The following is a 12,824-nucleotide window of genomic DNA, read 5'->3' as shown; positions in this document are numbered from 1 at the left end:
ATACACATATTATTCAAAACCAGAGAGATGACGCATGTGTGACCTGATTAATTCAAAATTATACTTAAAATATTTTTTTAATTAACAGGGTATAGTAAAAACAGTTCTTTTAAATTCAGAAGGTTGTCAATAGGAACATAAGCATTTTGAAATGAAAACTATGAAGCTTGAGAGAAACCACATGAAAATAATAGAAGCAGTTTCCCTCTAAATTTCCTTTAAGGCTATACTAGAAAGCTACAGTACAGAGTTTAATATACATTTTTCAAAATTTTGCCAAGATTTGTCCTACGCCTAATTAGAAAACGTAAAAAAGAATCTCCTGTTGTTTGTTTGGTCACCTAGAAGCCAAATAGTGATGAAAATATATATCATTCTCCCATATTGGAAAATGCCCTCTTAATAGTTGTTTCCTGGAAGCAAAGAGCATTACAAAATGATTGTTTATGCTGTAAAGTTGAGCTTCTTGGAACCATCTGAAATATTAGAAAGAAGATGTTGGAAAGAAGAATCTTTGGTTTGATCTGCATCAAATTCTTCTTGTGTGGCTCTTCTTAAAAAATAGAAAATTAACATAAGAGTTGTTTTATGTTAATAAAAAACACATGGTTATCATCAAAATATGCATGTGTGTGCATACAATATAAATAATAAAAGGTGAAGAATCCCTCAAATTGAGCATGACTCCTAGTGAGTACATGGACATAGCCGTGAAGCTTTCTTGGCCAACATACAGACGTGATTTATGATTAACTTCTTCTGGGATGCTTTTTTTGTTTATTCTCAGTTTTGCCTACAGCTCTAAAATGTCCTGATGGTCTCCCATCCAAATCTGATTGCTTAGCTTTCTTAAGATTAACTAAGGCTGCCTATATGTTGTCACTTAAAATGTGGCTTTTTGGGAAGAAGAATGCCATCTGTTCAATGTGAGATGCTCAAGCAGGCAGGTATGCAACTTCTTGCCAGAAATGAATGGGTTCTTAGATTAATTAATATGTTCCCTGGGTCACTCCCAATCATATATAAGCTTATTTTGCATCTTGCACTGGCTTACGAAGCAAATATCTGCTTCCAATGATGAGTGATTTATATGCAGAAAAACTGCAGGCACCAGGCTGTTTATTTTATTCTCAGAGTTATTTGCAGATTTTACCTTTCTTCTCTCCCCATTTTCCACTTCAAGCCTTGCTTCCATTTTCCGTTCAGTTTCCAGATGTCACTCCCAATTTCTACCTGAATAATTATCTCAGCTAATGTGTTTCTACAAAATTGAGTGAAAAGCCACAAGGCCAGAGGGCATATTCATGACCTTAAGTCCTAAGGCATTCTGCTGGTCATTAATTGTCAGAGCCCCTTTCCCTCCTTCTCACAAGAGACGCTTAGTTTTCTATCCTGAAGGTAAAAAAGCTGGGAGGGGTTGAATTGCAATTTAGCATAATTCAACTGCATCAAATAAAAAGAGCTGAAATACTCCAATCTTACCAGTTAAATGAAATATTGATTTGATCATAATATATTAAATATTATTACACTCTGAAAGTCTTTGTTGCAATATTCTTTCAAATTGTCAAAATATACCAAAGAAATCTTATATTGAGTTAAGTCATTGCTCAGCTTTGTTCAGTATAGTTTCCAGTTAAACCACAACATCACATAATTCCCAACCAAGCTAGGCTGAGGGGGGAATTATGGGAATTGTGGTCTGCACATCTGGTGAGCATCAGATTGAGTAGGATTACACCAATAAACCACAGTTATTGAGCATTTTTCAGGCGAAGGGATTGGTTCCAGCCCATCTAGAATTAGCCAGGAATTGAACTTGGAACCTTAAGCCTGCAAATCAAATGCGGTCAACATTGAGAATAATAATGGATTGAGGAGTAGGGGACAAGATGCTGAGATACGACTTTTGGAACTTCCACACACTATGAATAAGTTCCTCAAAGCCCCACTGATCATTCAGATAAAGTCAGAAATGCAACTTCTTGCCAGAAATGAATGGGGACTCTGTCAGTGCAAATTGTCCAGGTGCCAGCTCCTCCAAATATGGCATTCACACAGTATTCAGTCAATGAAAAGGTTTAGAACAATTATTTGTTTGTTTGTTTGTTTGTTTGTTTGTTTATTTATTAGATTTTTATACCGCCCTTCTCCCGAAGGACTCAGGGCGGTGCACAGCCAAGTAAAAACAACATGAACATAGACAAAAATTAAAAAGCGTATTAAAAAACTGATTATAAAATGGCCAATTAAAATTAAAACTAAGGTAAAACAATCCTAAAACCCCACATTAAAATTTCCTCAAGCTAGCCCCGCACGGTGGAATAGGAAAGTCTTGAGCTCGCGTTTAAAAGACTGGAGGTCGGGGAGTTGACGCAATCCCGGAGGCAACTCATTCCATAGGGCTGGAGCCCCCACAGAGAAGGCCCTCCCCCTGGGGGCCGCCAGTCGACATTGTATGACTGATGGCACCCTGAGGAGGCCCTCCCTATGGGAGCGCACAGGCAGATGGGAGGCTATAGGTAGCAGTAGGTGGTCCCGTAAGTAACCCGGTCCTGTGCCATGGAGCGGGTTATTTACTTACTTAAATTCCAATTAACAGTGGAATGTCTTGCTTCCAGAAGTTGTGTGTGTGGAGGTTAAAACACTGGAGGTTTTTAAGAAGAGATTGGACAACCATTTGTTTGAAATGGTATAGAGTTTCCTGCCTGAGCAGGATGCTGAATTAGAAGACCTCCAAAATCCATTCCAACTCTGCTATTCTGTTTTTTATGTTTAATAGAGGAGGGGAAAGGTAATAATTTTCAAAAATATTCATGCAGATAGTATTTAATGCTTGTTGATGAAATCGCTTCATAATCTTACAGTTGGCAGAAGAATTACTTGATCTGTAAGATACTTTTAGTTTTTGTAATATTGTAGGAAAAATTGCATTTTCCCAGAAACACATTCAAGAGTTTTTCATACAGGTAAGAAAAAGAGGAGCGTAGGAGGGGAAATATATTTCATTATAATATAGAGGCAAACTGAACACGATAGTGAGTGACATAATCTTGTATTTATATCTCTGACATTTTTATCTTCATTAGAGGAATTCTCTTGATGCCAATGGGATTATTTCTTTCAGTAGAGTTGGGCAGGTCCATCAGGATAGCAGCCAAAAGATTGTCTGACAGCTTCTGATTTTGTTTTGCCATAAAGTAACTCATATTTTAAAAACAATGGCTTTTTTTTTAGCTTTCTAACATTTGCCCAAGTGAATTCAATTTACTTTTTCTACACTTATTCCAGGCATGAAATCCAGCAGGTTCTGACAGGTTCTGGAGAACCGGTAGCAGAAATTTTGAGTAGTTTGGGGCAGGGGTCTCCAACCTTGGCAACTTTAAGCCTGGAGGACTTCAACTCCCAGAATTCTGGGAGTTGAAGTTCTCCAGGCTTAAAGTTGCCAAGGTTGGAGAGCCCTGGTTTGGAGAACTGGCAAATACCACCTCTGGCTAGCCCCAGAGTGGGGTGGGGATGGAGATTTTGCAATATCCTTCCTCTGGAATGGGGAGGGAATGGAGATTTTGCAGTATCCTTCCCCTGCCATGCCCACCAAGCCACACCATGCCTACCAAGCCACGCCCACAGAACCATTAGTAAAAAAAATGGATTTCACCACTGACTTATTCTAAATACTATTTTAACTCTTCATCCCAGAATATGAAGGGTTAAGCTTCAAAGATGTAGAGTCCAAAATAAGTGAAATGTAACACAATATTATTCTAAAACACTATCACAATAAAAACAAATCTAAAACATGAAAGCAGCAGAGCAAGCCAGCATAACACTTGAGCAAATATGTTTTTACTGCACCAAAATAATAGCAGTTCCCCTGGTGAGTTTCAGAGGAAGGTCATTTTAGAGGCAGAGGTGTTCCCACTGAGAAAACTATCTATTTAGTTTTTATAGAATCGGCTCCCACTAGTGAAGGAACCCAGGGAGAAGCATCTAGAATTGCAGAGGTAGATCAATAGGAGATTGTAGCGAGGCTGTGGTATCAGCAGCTCTTCCAATTTTGCTGAACTAAAACTTCTGACTAATGGCCATGGTGGTTGATCTCAGTTGTCATACAGACAGCCCTTGAATTACGAGTATAATTGAGACCAAAAATTTGATTGCTAAGCAAGGCGATTATTAAGTGAATCATTCTCAACTTTACAGTATCTAAAAACTATATGAATATACCACTGGTGGGATTCAAATAATTTAACAACCAGTTCTCTGTCCTAATGGGTGGGCGTAGCCATGGTGGGGGTGGCTAGGGGGTGTGACAGGCAGCCTTCTGCATCTCCCTTGGAGCAAAAATAGGCCATTTTGGGTAGTAGCAGAGGTAGGTTCAGCAGGTTCTGACCAATTCTGGAGAACCGATAGCAGAAATTTTGAGTAGTTCGGAGAACTGGTAATAAAAATTCTGACTGGCCCCGCCCCCATCTATTCTCTGCCTCCCAAGTCCCAGCTGATCGGGAGGAAATGGGGATTTTGCAGTAACCTTCCCCTGGATTGGGGAGGGAATGGAGATTTTACAGTATCTTTCTCCTGGAGTGGGGTGGGAATGGAGATTTTGCAGTATCCTTCCCCTGCCACGCCCACCAAGCCATGCCATGCCCACCAAGCCAAACCCACAGAACCAGTAGTAAAAAAATTTGAAACTCACCACTGCCTAGTAGGCCTCCCTGTAGCCTCCTGGGAGCGAAAACGAACCATGGGGGGGGGCTTCTAAAAGGGGAAAGGTTTTGATTATTGATCCATCTTCAGTGGCACCCAACATATATGCACCACTGTGGAAATGCTTGTACTAGAGTCAGTGGCAGCCCCTTAGTTTTCTTTACATTAGCCCTGAGGTCTGATAAAATACCTATGTGTGACTAAACTAGTCATACATAATTTTGTGTTGTTGGCATATATGAAAAATCAGTTGGGTGATAGAAGAAATTATGACATTCAGTTCTGTTAGTAATAACTTTGATGAAATATATGACAATTGTAGATATGGCTTAACCAAAACAAGGGGCAAAGCTCAAAATGACCATTTTCTAATTTTTATTTCCTGTCTTTGAAACTTTCTCCCTTATCTTTCCACCCTTGTGACTTGAAGACTTACACTAATAGCTCTTGGTTTGTAGAGGCCTTCTGAAATTAAATTGAGGGGAGCTTACTGTAGACAGTATAGACATCAATAATTTGACTCGGTATGAAGCAGCTTCCTATTAGCTTGCACAGGCTGAAAGGAATCTTTGAATAGTAACCAGAAGATTTTGTGATTACTTGCCAATAGTTTGCTTATAACACATGTGCTCATCATTGCTTTAACACCACCACCCCAAATGCACTAAACCCGAGACATTGATACATTCAGTTTGCAATCATAGGATTATCTTTTGCCAGCCCATTCAGTGCTTTGGAGTTGTCTCTTCTTTCTTAGTATTGTAGCTAATCTACATTTGAGAAGCTGCATGTAATCACTAAAATATTTTCAGATACAAAGTTCAAAGGCTGAGTAACAAGACCAAGATAACATGGTAGAAAACATCCAGATTTTTACAAAACCGAACTCTTAAATGCATGCCCTTGCAGTAATCCTTTCCTTCATCGGTGGAGACATCTTTGTCTATCAATTATGTGATTTTATACAGCAGCTGAAATGCTGCACATTTGATGAAAGATTGTCTACAGCACATTAGAAGTACATCTTTCTCTTAAGGCAAGTTGCAAGTCAGTTAGGAACTGGTTTATAATTATTGCAAAAGAACCTATATTAAACTTTTATTTGCAAACAGTTTAACTTTGTTAAACTCCTGATAAATAAACTAAGGGATACAATTATTTCATTTACAAAAATGAGTTGAAGAAAGCAATTCAGTATGAAAAAGTTTTAAAACCATTTAATATTAAGAACAGACAAAATATGTGTTGGGCTGATAGAGAAACACTCTTCAACGGGGTATAAAATACCAATATTGAATTATGGAAAACCACTGAGGATATAAAGTATATGATTTGAATACAGGAGAGGGCTCTATTCATTCCAGTTAAAATCATAAGAAAGCAGCCTGAGACAGACAAATCTATTTATTTCATTCTGTACTGACAAACCTAGGTGTGCTTATTTAAACAACTTTTTCCCCCTTTCCCTACTTTTGTAAAAAAAAAATGAGCATAAAATTTTACATTTCAGTTGTTCCGTTGTATTTTGAACATGGTGTGTTTACTGGTGTTGAATTAAGCATTGCTATGCAAGTAGATATCAGTTAGATGCCTATATTAGTTACCTTGAATGAGATACATTACATTTTTGAACTGCTGAGCAGCTAAAAGTGTGTGTGTGTGTTTGTGTGTATGTGAGAGAGAGAGAGAGAGAGAACAGGCTAATGAATTGATTCAAGTTGAAGGAGGCCTAATGCATTTACCATCTTCTTGCTTTTGCAGAATATTTAAAAAGTCTCTGTTCAGACTCTCTTAAGCTTTACAATTTGGAGACCTATGATGGCAGATTCGACTGGACGACACATTACACTTGATAGTCTCCAGATCTGCTTAGAAGTTGCAGAAGGGCCTCTTGATGGCTAGTCTGACTGTGATGCAAAACTCTCTGACTCTAGAGGTCAGCCATTCCCTAGGCTTCTTCCTGGGGGAACAAAATCTACCCACATTTCACAGAAAGCAATCTATGTCCTTATTTGAATCTTAAGGTGTACTGAACAACACAGTTAAGTACTTGTACATAGTTGTAAAACATTTCTGCTCTGTTGAAAGTCAGTGATATTAAACCAATGTGCTTGGATTGAGCAGCTACAAATTTGTCTATGACATAAGGGGAATTCATTCCTGATATGCTGATCCTGGCATCCAGATATAGGCTTTGGAAAAGGAAAGCTACTTGTATAGAAAATTAAATATTGCTGAAGCAAGTAACTTGCCAAGTTTTTTATACTGACAACAGGCATGGAGTATTTTTGGACACGCATAAATGGATTTATATAAAATTCCTCACTTCTTGTTCAGACAAAAGGATTTGAGTCTGAAAACACTGTTTGGCCTTTCAGGTTATTTATAGCTCATCCCACCATTTCAGTTCCCTCAGAACTGAAGAAGTTTCTTGGATGAGAAGCTAAATGTTTCCAAGGGGGGGACGGGGGAAACAAAGTCCAGTTGCCTTTTGGAAAAGCACCTTTGGGAAAGCTCATCCCATCCTTTGCCAGTTTGGACCCCAATTCACAAACAAATATATTATCTCATAAGCTTTGGTTGTTTTCAGACCATTTCATCTAATCCATGGAATATTTTCTTGAGGAAGAAGTATTGTGTTTTATTTACATGTAGCTTTCTATAATGTATATAAAATTCTGTAATGTTCTCCGTTTTATTCAGACTAGATTCACACAACACATGTGAATGTGGATTAATTGTGCTAAAGCTAAACCATAAAAACCTAATCAAGATTAATACATTGTGCAAACAGACTGCTATATAGTACAGTATAGTATAGTACTATACTGTACTATATAGTACTGTATAGTACTTACAACTTCTCCACTGCAAAAACATATGGACTTCAAATCTAGATCAAGGCAAATCAATAGATGCAATCTACATAGACTTCTGCAAAGCTTTTGACTCAGTAGTACACGATAAACTTCTCCTTAAACTAACATCCTATGGCATCTCAGGACCCCTCCACAAATGGATATCTGCTTTTCTGTCTAACAGACAACAAGTGGTCAAAATTGGCAATGCTTTATCAAATCCTGTTCCTGTCAAGAGTGGCGTTCCTCAAGGCAGCGTCCTTGGACCAACACTCTTTATTCTATACATTAATGATCTTTGTGACCATATCTCAAGTAATTGTGTTCTCTTTGCTGACGATGTCAAACTATTTAACACCACAGACAACACTTCTATCATTCAAAACGACCTTGACCATCTAACCGCTTGGTCTAAAAATTGGCAGCTCCAAATTTCAACCAGCAAATGCTCAGTCTTACATATAGGAAAAAAGAACTCTAAAACTAAGTACATACTAGATGGACATTACCTTACAGACGACCCCCATCCCGTTAAAGACCTTGGAGTTTTCATGTCAAATGATCTAAGTGCCAAAGCCCACTGCAACTACATAGCAAAAAAAGCTCTAAGAGTTGTAAACCTAATGTTGTGTAGCTTCTTTTCCAAAAACACCACACTACTAACCAGAGCATATAAAACATTTGCTAGACCAATTCTAGAATACAGCTCACCTGTTTGGAACCCTCACCACATCTCTGACATCAATACAATTGAACGTGTCCAGAAATATTTTACAAGAAGAGTTCTCCATTCCTCTGAAAACAACAAAATACCTTATCCCACCAGACTTGAAATCCTAGGCTTAGAAAACTTGAACTCCGTCGCCTTCGACAAGACCTAAGTTTAACTCACAGAATCATCTATTGTAATGTCCTTCCTGTCAAAGACTACTTCAGCTTTAATTGCAATAATACAAGGGCAACCAATAGATTTAAACTTAATGTAAACCGCTTTAATCTAGATTGCAGAAAATATGACTTCTGCAACAGAATCATCAGTGCTTGGAATACTTTACCTGACTCTGTGGTCTCTTCCCATAATCCTAAAAGCTTTAACCAAAAACTTTCTACTATTGACCTCACCCCATTCCTAAGAGGACCATAAGGGGCGTGCATAAGCGCACAAACGTGCCTACCGTTCCTGTCCTATTGTTTTTCTTTTCTTCTTCCTATATATGTTTATATGTGTATATACTATATAATCTTTTTGTATGATGTTGTGACAAAAATAAATAAATAAATAAAATAAATAGTAAGGACCTGGTCTGGTAATTAATCCATTCACACAAGACAATGCATGGAATTTTAAAGTAACCATACTAGCATATTTGCACAATGCTCTAAGTCATAAAAACCTAATCAAGACTAATACATTGTGCAAACACAACTGCTAGATGTCAAGGAGCTGGCTTGGTATGCAAATAAAGCTCAGTATTTTGACAATTTATATCCCTTAACTATTCCACATAGGATCTTTTTGATTAGGTTAAAGTAAGGGAGGAATTGTTTAGTGGTATTCACATGATAAGAATAAAGTGGGTACTCCCACTCTATTGTACTTCCATTACAGAGATATTATATACACTCCTGAAATGTATTCATCACAAAGAAGATTTTAAAATGATGTATTATAAATAAATACCATATGATAAAAATAATCTGCTTTGTTAGATATATATATTTGGAAAAGTCATGCAAATTAAGTGAATATCAGTGGGAAGAACTGTTATTTTTAGATTTTAATATGTTCCCCATATATTCTACAGCTATAATAGGAGCCTGTGATAATTGTTGGTAACCGTAGTTGCACCAGCACCCATGTCCTTCAGCAGGATGGGCAGTGGAGGGATAGTTCTACCTCTACCCATTGTTAAGGCTGTCTATTTTGCATAAATATATGCATTTAGAAAAGGTGGCTTGTTATCTCATCATCTTAACATATTTAAATAAATTAGCATTTAAATAAATTAGTTTATTTCAGACTTTAAATGTCTCATAATAATTATATGTAATGCCAATGTTGCAAATAAAATTGCTCAGAATCTTGTTCAAGTAGGTTCATTTTTAGATAGTTATCCATCTTCAACAATGAAAATACCGAAGTGATGGATAGCATCTGCCTTTTAGAATCAACCATCAATAGTAAAGGCGCAAGCAGTCACAAAATACGTCGCACACTAGCATTTTGTAGAACAGCCAGGAAGACCTTGGAAAAGATATTCAGATACTCTGAGATCAGAATAGGGGAGGGCAATGTTGTTCTCTGTAACACTCTATAGAAGCGAATGATAGACTTTAAAGAAGCAGAATAGAAAGATTACTGATGTTTTTGAAATGTGGTATTGGCCAAGATTCCTGAGAATATCACAAACAAACAAAACCCCAAGCAAATGGATTATGGGTGAAATCAACTCAGAGCACAAATGCTGAGGCTCAAATTATTTATTTATTTATTTATTTTATTAAATTTTTATACCGCCCTTCTCCCGAAGGACTCAGGGCGGTGTACAGCCAAGATAAAACACGAAATATATACAAATTAAAACATTTAAAACCTAGCAAATTACAAAAAGGCTGATAATTAAAATTAGTTTTAAAATTTTAGAGATATTAATAAAACCCCGAATTAAAATTTAACACTATTATGCCAGTCTTAAATTAGCCTACTTAGACAAATTATGTGAAGAAGTGTGTAATGCTGGAAATATTTAAGGTAAAGAGAAGGTAGATGGACTCAGTTACAATCCTGTTGCAGCTTTATTGCAAGCCAGCCTGGCATTAAGTAGCAACAGCCCCATCCCTTTTGATATTCTGAAAAGATTTTGAGATCTGGTTATGTGATCAGATATCACTGGTACACCAATGGAACCAGAAACTCGGTTAGATGGCTCCACTGTTGAGGGGGGCATTTTTTATTCACTTGGATTGTATTTTGGGATTTGGGGGATACTTATTACTCTGTTTTTTATATAAGAGCTGTGGTGGCGCAGTGGTTAGAATGCAGTATTAGAGGCTACTTCTGCTGACTACTGGTTGCCTGCAATTTCACAGACCGAATCTCACCAGGCTCATGGTTGACTCAGCCTTCCATCCTTCCAAGGTTGGTAAAATGAGGACCCAGATTGTTGGGGACAATAGGCTGACTCTGTAAACTGCTTAGAGAGGGCTGTAAAAAGCACTGTGAAGCAGTATATAAGTCTAAGTACTATTGCTATTTGTACACACATACACACACAGTCACACACACACACACACACACACACACCTGTTGTGCACCATCCAGAGTTACCGTTCATGAGTTGGCATCTATATAAATGTGATAAATAAATAAAAATTAATAAATAAACAGCTGCAGTACAGGGCTGCCAAAGCTCCAGCTCTTGGGCTGAACTTGGGGACCAGAGCCACATCCCCTGGGAATGGTCTGCCCCTGTCTCCTTCATATTTCTCCCTGCCTGCCACCATTGGATTTTCAGCTTTAAATCCGACTGTACTTGAATTTGAATGTCTTTTCAAGGAACCTTCAGAATTTTCTTTTCTGCAACTATTTTATAGATAATGAGGTTGGCCATTTTGATAAGGCAGGCTGGACAGCAGATGATTAATAGTTAATGGAACAAAATAAAATTTAAGAAGGATTTTTTGTTCCTCAGATAAGAAAAGACATTTAATAACTCTGGATGCTTTTGCTCATAGCAGTTTCGTAGCTGTGGTCTACAGCCTCCCAGGGGCTTGGCACACAGAGTTAGGCTTGGCAGGCTTTCCTGTAGATTCACCCTATCTGAGTCAACCATGGTCAGTTGCTGGCCTGCATACTTTTAGCAATTCTTGTTAAAGTCAAGACCCTTGAGAAGAAGGGAGATGACTGGTTTGGGCCTGTGGGAGTTTTCCCATCATTCTATATATTAAGCTTAGACTTAAAATAGACCATTCAGAAGATTGAAGTTAGATATAATTTCAGAGTATGTCTAGTTCTCAATCTACCTATTAGTCTCTATCAATATACTTGTTCCCAAATTAAATCTGATGTCAGACATAGAATAATTTTAAAAAAAACCCAGAAGAACATACTGATTTTGTAGGACACAGCCACTGAACTTCAGGTGGGTTGTTTAAGCCACAGGAGACATATCTGTGGCTTAAACATATAAGGCAGATATGGCTTAAACTGTGAAGAAACTGAGCTACAGTTTAAGATATAATATATCTATCTCCTATGGCTTTAGACAATGGCTTGGGTGGGTGAGTACCATGCTATATGGGTTAATTAGCTTATCAGTGTAAAGAAAGATTATATCTCCAAATGTTTTTGTCTGATAACCACTATCAGACAATTATTATTAAGTATATTCTATATTTAATTTCGTTACAGAATCATAAAATGGAAGGATTGAAAGAAATTTGGGGAACTCAAATTCGCAATATGTACATAATTTCATTTCAGCAGATCTTAGAATTCATCTCAATTCTATTGCATGTCTACAGCAGGAAACCACTGGTTAAAGTATCAGATTTACACTAATTGATCTACCATTTCTGTACAGTATTATTGCTACTACATTTGCAAATGTGAACTTAGGGATCAAAGTCAAAGCTTTTGGCAATCAAGATGAATTCTACTCAAAATTCTGCACTTGGGTCTATTAACCAAGGATGGAAGCAAAAACACATTTATTTGTTTTATTATTTATTTACAGTATTTGAAAAAGCTCCAGAGTGGGACAGAGAGGGACAGAGAGGGAAAAGTCCATTGAGTACTTGGCAAAAGTCAGATTTCAGCTTTTGGCTCATAATACCTGATATGTAACTATGCCCTTCTGATATAATGTCTAGCATATTTTTTTTAAATTATCCCATAATTTAATATGGAAAGTAATCCTTTTATAAAAACAAAATAGCCATTCAGTGGATCTAAATTTCATTAAGTGCCTCTTCTGCAGTTGCGGAATTTCCTATTCCCTAAAATAAGTGTGATTTTAATTGCAAAAATTAAGTAGGCATAATATACTATCTTTGGATGAGATTCTTCCTACTCCTACACCACAGTTCTGTCCCCCTCCAACCTCACCCAGTACTGCTGCAGAAGGTTACTACTCTTTCCAGAACTGGACTGGAAACTCTACTTGTGCAACTTTGGACTGCATTTGTTTTATATGTATTTAAGTAACACTGTAGTCATATCTACAAAACTGTCAAAACTAATTGTACAAATGCAAGGGA

At 37.3% G+C, this 12,824-nt stretch overlaps 1 protein-coding gene across 1 annotated transcript in view; it reads left to right on the top strand.

Moving 5' to 3' along the window:
* The window catches only part of ATP8A2 (ATPase phospholipid transporting 8A2), a gene marked incomplete at its 5' end in the record, with an annotated part of 398,725 nt that overhangs the window by 239,964 nt on the left and 145,937 nt on the right, over positions 1-12,824 (top strand). The gene's annotated exons all lie outside the window — the stretch shown is intronic.

This window comes from Ahaetulla prasina, chromosome 5 (genome assembly GCF_028640845.1).
Source record: "Ahaetulla prasina isolate Xishuangbanna chromosome 5, ASM2864084v1, whole genome shotgun sequence".
NCBI lineage: Eukaryota > Metazoa > Chordata > Lepidosauria > Squamata > Colubridae > Ahaetulla > Ahaetulla prasina.
This window is presented reverse-complemented; position numbering and strand designations above follow the sequence as displayed.